At 39.7% G+C, this 13,949-nt stretch overlaps 1 protein-coding gene across 3 annotated transcripts in view; it reads left to right on the forward strand.

Annotated features, from left to right (window-relative positions):
- Positions 1 to 13,949, forward strand: part of LOC132404584 (septin-11) — a 99,475-nt gene that overhangs the window by 22,345 nt on the left and 63,181 nt on the right. The window contains exon 1 of one of the 3 annotated variants that reach the window (XM_059988845.1): positions 7,659 to 7,677. The exons of the other annotated variants lie outside the window; for them this stretch is intronic. The gene's annotated coding sequence lies outside the window, so the exon portion shown is untranslated. Of the gene's footprint in view, positions 1 to 7,658; positions 7,678 to 13,949 lie in introns of those variants that run through there. 3 annotated transcript variants of the gene reach the window in all.

Consider the following 13,949-nt stretch of genomic DNA (forward strand, 5'->3'; position numbering starts at 1 on the left):
ATCATCAGCATGTCCTTGCTAGCAGTCTCAGTACACACTGCTTCTGTTTGTAAACCAACTGCTCTATCCTCCGCTCTATCACTCTGGTTCCAGTCCCCTTGCCAAATTAGTTTAAACCCTCTCCAACAGGTCAAGCAAACCTGCCCACAAACATGCTGGTCCTTTTGGGTTCAGGTGTAACCTGTCTCTTTTGTGCAAGTCGTATCTTCCCCAGAATAGATCCTAATGACTCAGAAATCTGAACCTGTGCCCCCTGCTCCAGTTCCTCAGCCACGTGTTCGTCTGCCAGATGTCCTATTCTTGCCCTCACTGGCATGTGGTACAGGCAGCAATCCCGAGATTACTACCCCGGTGGTCCTGCTTTTCAGCTTTCTACCTAGCTCCCTAAAATCCTTCAGGTCCTCCCTTGCCTTTCCTAACCATGTCATTGATGCCAATATGTATCAAGACTTCTTGCTGTATTCCACCCCCACCCCCCCCCAGTCTCTGTCGTACTCAGTAAGTTTTGTAAGGAACACCAGTTGACAGTCATAAGAACATGTCTGTTTCACTTGGCTGCTTTAATATCTGAACTGACATCCTCTTGACATCTTGTAAATTCAAATTTGCATTTTAGACTTCTGCTTTATCACCTTTATTTTTATCTTCTTTCTCACTAGCTGGGAGTTATCATGCTGCCTCTTACTGACTGTTGAAGTTTGAGGAATTGGACACGAAGTTTGGTTAATTAACTACACTACTGGCCAAGCTTTCAGGATGAGTAGTCTAATATTCTATTGGTGAGGGATAAATTGAAGATTCTCTGTTTGTTTACCCAGTACATTTCCCCCACCCACCCTCATTGGTTAAGTTTTGAGTTACTTGCCTTCTATGCCTCCTTGCTGGACTGTGCAATGTTCCCTGGGATATTTTACTTAAAACTTGTATATAAATGCTGGTCAGTGGTGTAGTGGCATCTGCACTGGGCTTTGAGGCGAGTGGTCCTGGTTTCAAATCCGGCCAGCTCCTTGCACACTTTCTATCCATGCTGGGTTGAGCACTGAGCTAGCAACTTGGCCTCGTTTTTAAAAAAAAAGACAAAAAATGCTAAAGAAATGTCAAGGTTGCTGCCCTGTGCATCACAAGGTGCAGAGAGGAATAGTATCTGGATTTATTTATTAGTGTGTATATTTGTGCAACCACATATATAATACGGTATGTCTAGATTTTCAGTTTTTTTATGTCTGTTGTAGCACACACAATATTGGAAGAACTCAGCAGGCCAAGCAACAGCTATGGAGAGGAATAAACAGCTGACATTTTGACCTTGTCCGTTCATTAGGCCATGAACCCTCATCCTGATGTAGGGTCTCAGCCTGAAATGTTAACTCATTATTCCCTTGCATAGATGCTGCCTGCCCTGTTTAATTCCTCCAGAATCTTGTGTGTTACTCTGGATTTCCAGCATCTGCAGAATCTCTTGTTTATCTGAATGCTGTTGCTTGATCTCCAAATATTTTTGCTCTGCTTAGACCCTGAGAAGCAATCAGCCATGTGAATAATTCTTGAAAATTTGTAGTAGTGCAAGTTTAAATTGTTGATTGTCTAGATTAAACACCATTCCAGAGAGCTCACTATAATGGGAAGTTCTTAGAATTTGCTCTGAATATAAATGCATTGCTTGAAATTCATCCTTGTGCTAGATCCTGTAGTTAGTGAGTGCAAATTTAATTGCTGCTGGCCCCACCTATGGCCACCTTTTTGTTAGCACAAGCCTGAATGTCCGGGTAGGCCCATTGTCTCTGCCACCTCCTGCCCCACTAAACTTGTGTTCTCATACCATGACTCCATTCTATCAATTTCATCAACTTTGCTTCCAAGTTCCACCCTGCTCTTAAACACACTTGGTCTATTTCTAACCTCTCCTTCCCCTTACTCAATCTATCTCCATCTCTGGAAGTAAGCTGTTGACCGACGTCTTTTATAAATACAGATTCCCATGGTTATCTTAACTATAACTCTTCCCACCCTTTTCTCAGTTCATGTATCTGTGCCACATCTGTACCCAGGATGAGGCTTTCCTTTCCATTGGAGATCTCTTCTTCCTTCAATGAACGTGGTTTCCCTTCCTCCACCACTGATGCTACCCTCACCTGCATCTCCTCCACTTTCCCGTACATCCGCCTGTACTCCATCTTCCCGCTGCATAAGCAGTAACAGTTCTCTTGATCTCTCCATGACTGTATGGGTTTCCTTGCGCATTCAAAAATCATATGGTAGAGTTAGTGAGTTGTGGGTATGCTATGTTGATGCTACAAGTGTGGCAACATCTGCGGGCTGCTCACACAATCCTCACTGGTTTGATTTGATGCAAACAATGCATTTTACTGTATGTTTCAATGTACACATGACAAAGATTATCATTATCTATCTTTGTCCCTTAAGCTATATCTTTTGTTCAAGTAAGTCATCAGCAATTCTGTCTTTATGAAAATCAAAGAAAAACTACCAACGCTCAAAACTGATGAAAGGTCCTTTGTATAAAGGTTAACAACTATTTGTCTTTTGCTGACCCGAGTGTTTTAATGCTTTCTTGACTTTTGCCTTTACCAAGAATCCATATGCACTTCCAGTTTTCAACTGGTATTGTCAAATAATTATTAATAATAGGAACAGAGATAGGGAGATTCTGGCTTAGGGAGCCCTTTCTCCCTAAGCCAGAATCGTGAGTTTTTGTTCTTTCTGGTAATATTTTAATATTAACTGTCTCATCATAGATCAATCGTGTGTCTGTTGATCTGAGATTTGTTCAGTCTGTGCAACACCACACAGATTTTTTGGTCACTAGTCAATCTCCAAGTTGAATTGTGTAAACTTAAAGTATTTCATTTCCATGCCCAGGACCTTAAGAATACAGTATTCAGTTTGAGACTCACTATAAATAGTAAAATGCTTCGTGAAGCAATAAAAACTTGTTTTAAAGTGTGTAACTCCAATTTTGCAGTATTTTCTTACATAAGTTTAGCTATACAGTACATTTCTATTTTTCAAAAAGAAAACTTCACATTTGTGTTTAATGGGAAGCAGGAATTGTTCACTTCATTTAATTTTTAACTGGTGTGATTATACAATGTTAAAATTGATCTTGATATCCAGATTCAGTGATTGGAGACTAGTAATTGATAGGTGTGGGCTGTCTCAAAGTACAAACCCCATTTCCAGAAAAGTTGGGATATTTTCCAAAATGTAATAAAAACAAAGATCTGTGATGTTAATTCACGTAAACCTTTATTTAACTGACAAAAGTACAAAGAAAAGATTTTCAATAGTTTTACTGACCAACTTAATTGTGTTTTATAAATATATACAAATTTAGAATTTGATGGCTGCAACACACTCAGCAAAAGTTGGGACAGAGGCATGTTTACCATTGTGTTAAATCACCCTTCCTTTTAATAACACTTTTTAATCGTTTTGGAACTGAGGATGCTGATTGTATTAGTATTTGCAGTTGGAAATTTTGTCCATTCTTGCTTGATGTGAGACTTCAGCTGCTCAACAGTCTGTGGTCTCCGTTGTCTGATTCTCCTCTTCATGATGCGCCATATATTTTCAATAGGAGATAGATCTGGACTGGCAGCAGGCCAGTTAAGCACACGCACTCTGTGTCTACAAAGCCACACTGTTGTAGCCCATGCAGAATGTGGTCTGGCATTGTCCTGCTGAAATAAGCATGGACGTCCCGGGAAGGGACGTTGCCTTGATGGCAACATATGTCTCTCTAAAATCCTAATATACGCCTCAGTGTCAATGGTACCTTCACATACATGCAACTCACCCATGATGTGGGCACTGATGCACCCCCATGCCATCACAGATGCTGGCTTTTGCACTTTTCGCTGATAACAATCAGGATGGTCATTTTCATCTTTGGCATGGAGAACTCGATGCCTGTTTTTTTTCCAAAAACTAGCTGAAATGTGGACTCATCTGACCACAGCACACGGTTCCACAGTCTTTCGGTCCATCTGAGGTGAGCTCGGGCCCAGAGGACTCGCCGGCGTTTCTGCATAAAGTTGATGTATGGCTTCCTCCTTGCGTAATACAGTTTCAAGCTGCATTTCTGGATGCAGTGACGGACTGTGTTAAGTGACAATGGTTTTCCGAAGTACTCCCGAGCCCAGGTGGCTATAATTGTCACAGTAGCATGACGGTTTCTTAGGCAGAGCCGCCTGAGGGCTCGAAGATCACGCGCATTCAACAGTGGTTTCCGACCTTGCAGTTTAAGCACTGAGATGTCTCTGAATTCTCTGAATCTTTTCACAATATTATGTACTGTAGATATTGAAAGACCTAAATTCTCTGCAATCTTGCATTGGGAAATGTTCCTTTTGAACTGACTAACAATTCTCTCACGAATTTTGGCACAAAGGGGTGAGCCATGACCCATCCTTGCTTGCAAAGACTGAGCCTTTGATGGATGCTACTTTTATACCCAGTCATGATACCTTACCTGCTACCAATTAGCCTGCTTAACGTGGAGTCTTCCAAACCGGTGTTACTTGAATATTCTGTACACTTTTCAATCTTATTTTAACTCTGTCCCAACTTTTGTTGAGTGTATTGCAGCCATCAAATTCTAAATTTGTGTATATTTATAAAATACAATTAAGTTGGTCAGTAAAACCATTGAAAATCTTTTCTTTGTACTAGTGTCAGTTAAGTAAAGGTTCACGTGAATTAACATATCACAGATTTTTGTTTTTATTGCATCTTGGAAAATATCCCAACTTTTCTGGAAATGGGGTTTATACATACAGTGCCTATGAAAAGCATTCCTTCCCTTGGAAGTTTTCATGTTTTATTGTTTTATAACATTATATCAGTGAATTTAATTTGGCTTTTTTGCATTCTAACAGAAGACTGTAGAGATCTGTTTTCACTTTGACACGAAAAAGTGATCTAAATTAATTACAAATATAAAACACAAAATAATTGATTGCATATGTATTCACCCCCTTCAAGTCAGTAGTTAGTAGATAGATGCACCTTTTTAGTAGCAATTACAGCCTTGAGTGTGTGTGGATAGGTTTCTACCAGATTTGCATATCTGGACACTGCAATTTTCCCCCCATTCTTCTTTACAAAACTGCTCAAGTTCTGTCAGATTGCATGGGGATTGTGAGTGAACAGCCCTTTTCAAGTCTAACCACAAATTCTCAATTGGACTGAGGTCTGAACTTTGACTTGGCCTCTCCAGGACATTAACTTCGTTGTTTTTAAGCCATTCCTGCATGGCTTTGGCTTTGGACCATTGCTTTGCTGGAAAACAAATCTTCTCCCAAGTCGTAGTTCTCTTACAGCCTGCATCAGGTTTTCCACCAGGACTTCCCTGTATTTTGTTACATTCATTTTACCCACTACCTTCACAAGCCTGCGAGGGCCTGCTGCAGTGAAGCATCCCCACAGCATGATGCACCCGCCACCATGCTTTACAGTAGGGATGGTGTGTTTTTGATGTGCGATGTTTGGCTTATGCCAAACAGCATTTAGTCTCATGGTTTTAAAAAAAAAAAGCCCAATTTTAGTTTCATCAGACATGGCGCTGACTTCAGACTCTCCCATGTGCCTTCTGGCAAACTAGCTGAGATGTAATGTGAGTTTGTTTTTCAATAGTGGCTCTGTCTTTACTGCTCTCCCATAAAGCTGTGACTGGTGAAAGACCCGGGCAACAGTTGTATGCGTAGGCTCTCCCATCTCAGCCACTGAAGCTTGTAACTCCTCCAGAGTTGTCTTGGGTCCCTTGGTGGCCTCCCTCACTAGTCCCCTTCTTGCACAGTCACTCAATTTTTGAGGATAGCCTGCTCTAGGGAGATTTACAGATGTGCTATATACTGTACTTTGCATTTCTTGATTGACTTAACTGTACTCAAAGGGATATTCAGTGACACGGAAATTTTCTTGTATCTATCTCTTGACGTGCTGTTCACTAACCTTTTCATGGAATTGCTTGACGTGTTCTTTTATTTTCATGGTGTAGTTGGCTTACTTTGAAGTGATCTGTTTTCACTTTGACACAAAAGAGTCATTCTGTTGATCAGTGTCAAAAAAGCCAAATTAAATCCACTGTGAGTCAATGTTGTAAAACAATAAAAATGAAAACTTCTGAGGGGGGTGTGGAAGGGGTGAATAAGTTTTATAGGCATTGTAAGTAATAAATATTGAGAACCTGAGTTGGAGAGTCTTAGAAAGTGTGTCAAAGGTTGTGAAATCAGTTAAGTATTGGGGTAAGTGAAGTTATCCACTCTGGTTTAAGAGCCTGATGATTGAGGGGTACTAACTGTTCCTGAACCTGGTTGGTGGCAGTTCTTAATGATGGATGCTAATTTCCCACAACAGAGCTCCTTGTAGATGTGCTCAGTGGTGGGAAGGGCTTTACCTGTGAGGAATGGGGCTATAAGCATTGACTGTTCCCTTTCATTTTCTCTTCTCCATCTTACTATCATTTTCCAACTCTATTTTGTCATTGACCCTGCAAAGATGATCACTTGTCATCATTTCTCCACTATGCATGTGTTCACTGATTGCCGTAGAATAAAACTAGTGAGTTGACTGTAATTTATTTGCTATTGCTTTCAGTCAGATTTGCGAACTTGGTTCATACCAGAAACTGTATCATGGCCTTTCCGGCTTTTCAATCAAAATGGGTCCACAGTTTGCAGTCTTTTTGATAACTGCTGCACATGTTGGATGAGCGCGTGCAGCAAAATTCAAGTGAGCTACTTCAGTGCATAAGCAATAAAAAAAATTTTGAATTGCAGCAAAGTCTGTTGTACAGATTGGAAAATGTGATTGCATGCCACTGAGAATCAAGTAATTTAATATAACTTAACCAAGCCACAGCACTTTGCATAATGTTAACCTATAACTATACATCTAGGAAAACTGCTCTGGCACCAATCATGAAGGCTTTTATTTTACCTACCATTGAAAATTCTTGAATGGACGTGAGAGAAAAATGAAAGTATTAGGTCAGCTGTAACAAAAAGCCCTGATGGGAATGAACCATGTTGACACTGTCTTGATCCCTGACCAGTTTCCCACAATTGGAAACCAGAGAGCTGAAATTGAGCTCCCAGTGTTGGAATTTTTCTTTAGAAGCTGCAATTTTTTAAAATCTGTAGTGGCAAGCCTGTGATCATCTGGAGGGACTGGATATGAAGTTTGATTGCTCTTGGAACAGTTTTCTTATTTGAAACTCTTCTGCTTTTTCTTTAGAAATGGTAGATCTAATTACTGCAGAGAAGATTTTCCACAAAGTTGACATTGAAAAAGCTTCATATATTTAATATTACTGCCTTCCATCCTGACCAACTGTTGTTCAATTACTATATACTGAAAACCTTGATTTTTTTTTCTGTTTTCCAACTATTTCACTATTTCTGTTTCCATTGTTACTTGTATAATGTGTGTTTCAGGCTGAAGTGTATCCCATTCCCTGCTCACTTGTCCTGTTGATACTTTCAGTGACACAAAATTCTGCAGACAGTGGAAATCGTGAGCAGGCCACAAACTGCAGGAGGAACTCATCTGTGCAGCATCTGTGGAGAGGAATTGCTGTTTCTGGTCAGGAGCCTTCATCAGCACTGGAAACAAAGGGGTAAAAGCCAGAATAAGGAGGGATCGGTGTACAAGTTGGTAAGTGTTAGGTGAGACTAGTTAAGGGGCAAGGTGGTGGAAATGATGTGAGAAGATGGATGGAAGAGAGCTGAGGAAAGAAATCTGATAGAAAAATGGGCTCTACGTTGGCAGATGGAGTTTAATGCTGAGAAGTGTGAGGTTCTACATTTTGGCAGGAATAATCCAAATAGAACATACAGAGTAAATGGTAGGGCATTGAGGAATGCAGAGGAACAGAGAGATCTAGGAATAACTGTGCATAGTTCCCTGAAAGTGGAGTCTCATGTAGATAGGGTGGTGAAGAGGGCTTTTGGAACACAGGCCTTTATAAATCAAAGCATTGAGTACAGAAGTTGGGATGTAATGCTAAAGTTGTACAAGGCATTGGTAAGGCCAAATTTGGAATATTGTGTGCAGTTCTGGTCACCGAATTATAGGAAAGATATCAATAAATTAGAGAGAGTGCAGAGACTATTTACTAGGATGTTACCTGGGTTTCAGCAATTAAGTTACAGAGAAAGGTTGAACAAGTTAGGTCTCTATTCATTGGAGCGTAGAAGGTTGAGGGGGGATTTGATCAAGGTATTTAAAATTTTGAGAGGGATAGATAGAGTTGACGAGAACAGGCTGTTTCCATTGAGAGTAGGGGAGATTCAAACTAGAGGACATGATTTGAGAGTTAGGGGGCAGAAGTTTAAGGGAAACACGAGGGGGTATTTCTTTACTCAAAGAGTGATAGCTGTGTGGAATGAGCTTCCTGTAGAAGTAGTAGAGGCCAGTTCAGTTGTGTCATTTAAGGTAAAATTGGATAGGTATATGGACAGGAAAGGAGTGGAGGGTTATGGGCTGAGTGCGGGTAGGTGGGACTAGGTGAGATTAAGGGTTCGGCACGGACTAGGAGGGCCAAGATGGCCTGTTTCCGTGCTGTGATTGTTATATGGTTTATATGGTTATATGATAGGAGAGGACAGTGGACCATGGCATAAAGGGAAGGAAGTGGGATGCCAGCCAGAGGTAATGGACAGGTTTATTTATTCCATGGTCTACTGTCCTCTCTTACTAGTTCCTCCTTCAGACCTTGCCTCTTCCACCTATCACTTCCTCTTCCCAGCTTCTTACTTCATTCCCCCTCACCTCCACCTCAGCTGTTCTCACCTATCACCTGCTTGTACTACTTCCCTCCTCCATGTTATTCTGACTTCTATCCTGTTCCTTTCCAGTCCTGATGAAGGGTCTCTGCTGAAATGTTGACTGTTTAATTTCCTCTAGCGATGCTGCTTGACTTGCTGACTTTCTGCAATATTTTGTTTACCATCCATGTTGTCGTTCTTTTGAGTGACTTAACCATCCACTGCCAGTTCTGTTTGGCTCGTCTGTGAAGAATTGTGGATACTTTCCACCTTGCATTTTAGCAGTTTCAATCCTGTACATGGATTATCTTCAGGCTTATTTTTCCTCTCTAGGCACAGGGACTTTTGCAATTCACTAAAGTTGTTATTTTCTCATAGTGATTGAGGTGATTGTTCAGGCAAAGATTTCCTTTCTGAATTTGATATCTACGAATTCTATTAATGTAGTGAAAATCCTCAAGGTCATGGCACGTGAATGATTTCCATAGTTCTGTGAGGAAGGGGAGGGCAGTGAGATTTTGTGTGCATGAGATAAGTGGACCTGTACTGGTATTATCATTCTTTTGGACCAGTTTACTAATCCAGCACGTTTAAATCTACTGATGGCTCTACTGATTTCCTAAAGGTGAATATGAACTCTATGCAAATTTCCTCCCTAAATATAATTTAAGCTGTAAATCTTGATTAGAAACCTAATTGGATTGAGCTCATAATTACCTTGACTATATAAGCAGGCCTCTAACTGACTTGGATTCCCCAGAGTTTTACTACCAGCTACAAAGCATGTCAGAAGAATGATGAAGCGCCTTCTACTTTCTCGGATGAATGCTGCTTGGCCTCATTCAGGTCAAGGTAGCCTGTTTGATAAAGATTATGAACATTCATTGCTTCTGTTGCTGGCAGATTATTACGGCAGAGTGTACCTCTGGAAAATACACCACTGCTGATTTAGATTAGACCTCCATAATCTACAACCATAACCACTAGAAGGGTAGCAGATGTGTGAGAAGGCATCTAAATACCTGTTTCCCATTGTCTTGATTTGGGTCTGATGTCTAAATTGTAGAACTCCCTATTGTCCCTGTGGGCACTGCAGCACATTAAGGTTAGGGATGTACAATGAAAGTTGGCCATGCTTATATTATGAATTTAAAGAAAACTGATTTCTTCAGCTTTGTTTTTTTGCCTTCCTGGCACTTCCAGTTCAGGTTAACGTTGTTTTATAAGGACTAATTTCTCTTGCATTTCTTTTGGGAATATTTACATTGTTAGTTAACTATCTTGTGCATATAATTAATCACAGTTTGGACTTTATTGTTTTCTTCCAGCTGCCGCCTTGCTGGTTTTACTTGCAAATGTGTTTAATATCAGCAAAGCTTTTTATTTCTGAATTGTTTTAATCCCATTCCTGACATATTAGAACTTTGTATTGATTTATCAAAATGGCCCACTCCATACCGGCAGACCTCCACCTTCACCCCTTCATAAACCCAGACCCATACAAAGATCTTCTGCTTAGATTCTCTCCCACATTCCATTTGGTAAAAGCTAGTTTCACATCTGTCTATGGTAGCAGCCCACATCTTTAGCTATACTGAAAACTTTGTTCTTTTGGACTCCTACTTCCTGTGCATATCCCCACCCCTTTTCCATATCCGGATGAGGAACCTTGAAGGGCCTGGGTATTGAACACCTCACCAAACATCTGTTGTTTTTTTTCTTTTCTCCTAGACTTTTCAACTTCTGTTTCTTCACTTGAGTCAGCACAGCAAGCTATGAAGGAAAACTGCATGGACTGCACTATCTTGTATATCCAAAGAGCCTGAAAGCACTCAATGAAGAACGAGTTTCTGATTGCTAGGGAGCTGTATCTTGCCATAAGCTCCAAACAACATGGCATAGATGCTAAAGTTTTGGGAACTTTTAACATTTCAGAATTTCTGCTTGTGCTTACAATTAATGTGACTTTTACAATCAGTAGAATTCGACTCTGGTGACTTTGTGCTTCAGTGAAAACCAGTGTGATGGAAGTTGAGTGAAACGGAATATGAAAAGCAAACGTACAAAGTATGACTGAAAGCAAAAAAAACTTTGGATTGTAAGAATGAACTTAGTGCAAGTTTAAAAACTAATTCCATAGAAATCATGAAAGGGTATTGATCTACTCGGATAACATTAGTGAATAAAAGTGTGCTACTTTAGTTAAATTGACACTATTTAGAATTTAACATTTTTATTCTGGATTTCCATATTAATGTAAATCCAGGAGTGTTTTTTTAATGCTCTTGAATTTGATCAGTGTGTCTTTCTTGGCTGCAACCAAATGATTAAAATTCATTTTCCAAGAGGTACAGCAAAGGCATTAAAAACTTTGGAAGCCTCCAAGGATTGACTTTGCAGTAAAATATACATGTGGCCCTTCCGCAGTTTTCATTTTGGCTCAGAACAAATTCTTCCAAGCTTGTTTGTCACATCAGGGTCGTTATAATGAAGTTTGCATGTCAGCTGTGGAATGTACATCTGTTCTTCCTTAAATTTTGCTGATGTTCCTTTTTAGTGGTAGCCCAAACAATGATATGTTGGCATGTGGTAATTTGAAACAGTTATCTGGTATTAATTGGTTAGGCTTTAAATGTATCTGGTTAATTTGCGTCCATGTTTTTCCTGGGGCACTTCAATATTTCCTGTCTTGCTCCTGGTTTCCTGTCTCCTACAGTTGAGAGGATAGCCACATTCCTCAGAATTCTCTACCTTTTACAAGGGTGATCAAGTTTCTCCTGTATGGCAATTGAATATACACTAATGAGGAGATCCAGGATCGTGTGTTAAGTTGCTATTGCACATTTTAAAATCTAGTTTTGGAGCCTTTGGACCAAATTGGGCTTGGGGGTGGGGAGGAGGTCTTTACCCAGAAATTCATATAGTTCAACAAGTAAATAGCAAACAAAATCTGATTCTGTGAACTTCAAGAGCCTATAACCAAGATTTGAGGTTTATTCTTTAAGTGTCCTCTGGTTCCTTCACTGTTTAATGGTTGTAAGCAACTCCAGCCTTGACCTTGCACTTTCAGTTAAGTTGTCAGCACTTCCAATTCTGATTTCTGCATATTCTCCCATGACATTATAAAAGAGGTTACTGGACGGTCGTTTAGAGCGTTTGTTATTTTAGTAAATCGTGTTCCAATACTGCTGGAGCAAAAGAAATTGGATGATGTGGCAGCACATACCAGTTTAATTTTTGCACAAGTCTCTGGATAATGCTCAAACATTGAAAGATCTTCCCTCTTCTCTCAGCCCCACTTCCTTCCCAAAGGAGTTAGAGCTGATTGTAAAGATGTTGGCGATGACTCAAAAAGTATATTATTTTCACTTATTTAAGCAAGTGGGTTTAGTACAGCTGCAAAGTGAATATAAAACTTAGATCTAGGTTGGTTGTCAGGAAGCGTGTTTTCCTGCCTGCAATTCTTAGAGTCCAGGCTTTTTTGTTTTTAACTCGTAAATGACTACAAAAGGTTTCATGCAGCCAAGTATCTCTGTAATCGCCATCCAGTTCCCGTGTTTCATTTTGTGTATAAATACTTGGAATAAAGAAACATCCCTGCATTGCTAGACTTTTGCAGATACCGAGAAACCCACATATTTGCAAACTTTCTGAAAATAAACTTATTTCACAACATTATCTTGAGGGAAAAATTTGGTTTTGTGGCTGGCAGAAGGAATGCAGTTACTCATTTTCCTGTGTTTCAAAAAGTCATACTTTAAATGTTTAACATAATTAAACAGAAATGTTTACTATGTTAAGATTGGCCAAGTGATAAATATGAGCTTTGTTTAACAATTGCATTATATTAATTTTGGTTGTTATTTTTAGCCCAGTGGGGTAGCAAATGAGTTGTTTTTCCCCTATTGCAATTATGACTGCAGTTCCCTAAAGTACCTTTTCAATGGTTGTAAACTTTTTGAGGTGGTGAAAACAGCATTATTGCAATTTTTAAGCAAGAGCATATGATAAACTAGTTCATCTAGAAATGCTGTGATTAGATTGGAGTTTCTTGTAGATTAAATGTAATAGGCTGTTTGCAAATGTATCTGCATACAGTATTCCACAATTATGATCAAGATTAAGGCAGTGTACAACCTTTTTCCCAAGTTATTCTCCTTGTCAAAGTTTTTCCTGTTGGCCTGTTGTTGGCTTTGTATACAATTCCATTTGCAAACCTTCATTAGTGTTTTAAGTTAGTCATGTATACATAGAACCATAGAACACTGTTGTGCCGACCCATATAATCCTTAAAGTACTAAACCCACACTACCCCATAACCCTCTATTTTTCATAATTAGTTATGATTTTTATTTTGAGGGACAGAAATGTGTTTTATGTTAATTGTCCATCAGCACTTGATTTTGCCTCTACTGTATGTATATAATCAGGAGTGATATTAGTGGATGAACTATAACTGAAATGTGGAAGAGATATAGTTATATCACAGCAAGGTTTAGCAGTTTAAAAAGTGGGGCCACGTGTTCCTTTTGAAGAAGCAAAATTCACACAACAGGGAAGATTGGGTTAATTGCAAAGTCTGGTTATTATTACTGACATGTCATGAAATTCATTAAGGCAGCAGTACAGTGCAAGATATGAAAATTGTTATGTTACAATAATAGCACAAAAGAGAATATTGAGGTAGTGTTCGTGGACCATTCATAAATCTGGTGAAGGGGAAGAAACTGTTTCTATAACAGATTTGAGTATGAGTCTTCAGTCTCTTGTACCTCCTCCCTGATGGTAGTAACAAGAAGAGGGCATGTCCTTGCTGGTGAGTCTTTAACGATGGATGCCCTGCCTCTTTGCAGATGTCCTCAGTGGTGCAGAAGGTGATTCCTGTGATGGAATTGGTTGAGTCTACACCCTGGGCAGTATCGAAGGCTATGTACCAGGCTGTGACCCAGCCAGTCAGAATGCTGTCCATTTATCTGTAGAACTGTGCAATAATGTGTGTGACATACCAAATCTGCTTAAACTACTAATGACCTACAGCCTCTGGTGTGCTGCCCCCTTGATTACATTAGTGTGTTGGGCTCAAGATAGATGTTGACGCCCAGGGACACAAAGCTACTTACAATTTGCACCACTGATCTCTCTGAGGACTGGTGTGTTTTC

The sequence above is a fragment of the Hypanus sabinus genome, chromosome 14 (assembly GCF_030144855.1).
Source record: "Hypanus sabinus isolate sHypSab1 chromosome 14, sHypSab1.hap1, whole genome shotgun sequence".
NCBI classification, from domain to species: domain Eukaryota; kingdom Metazoa; phylum Chordata; class Chondrichthyes; order Myliobatiformes; family Dasyatidae; genus Hypanus; species Hypanus sabinus.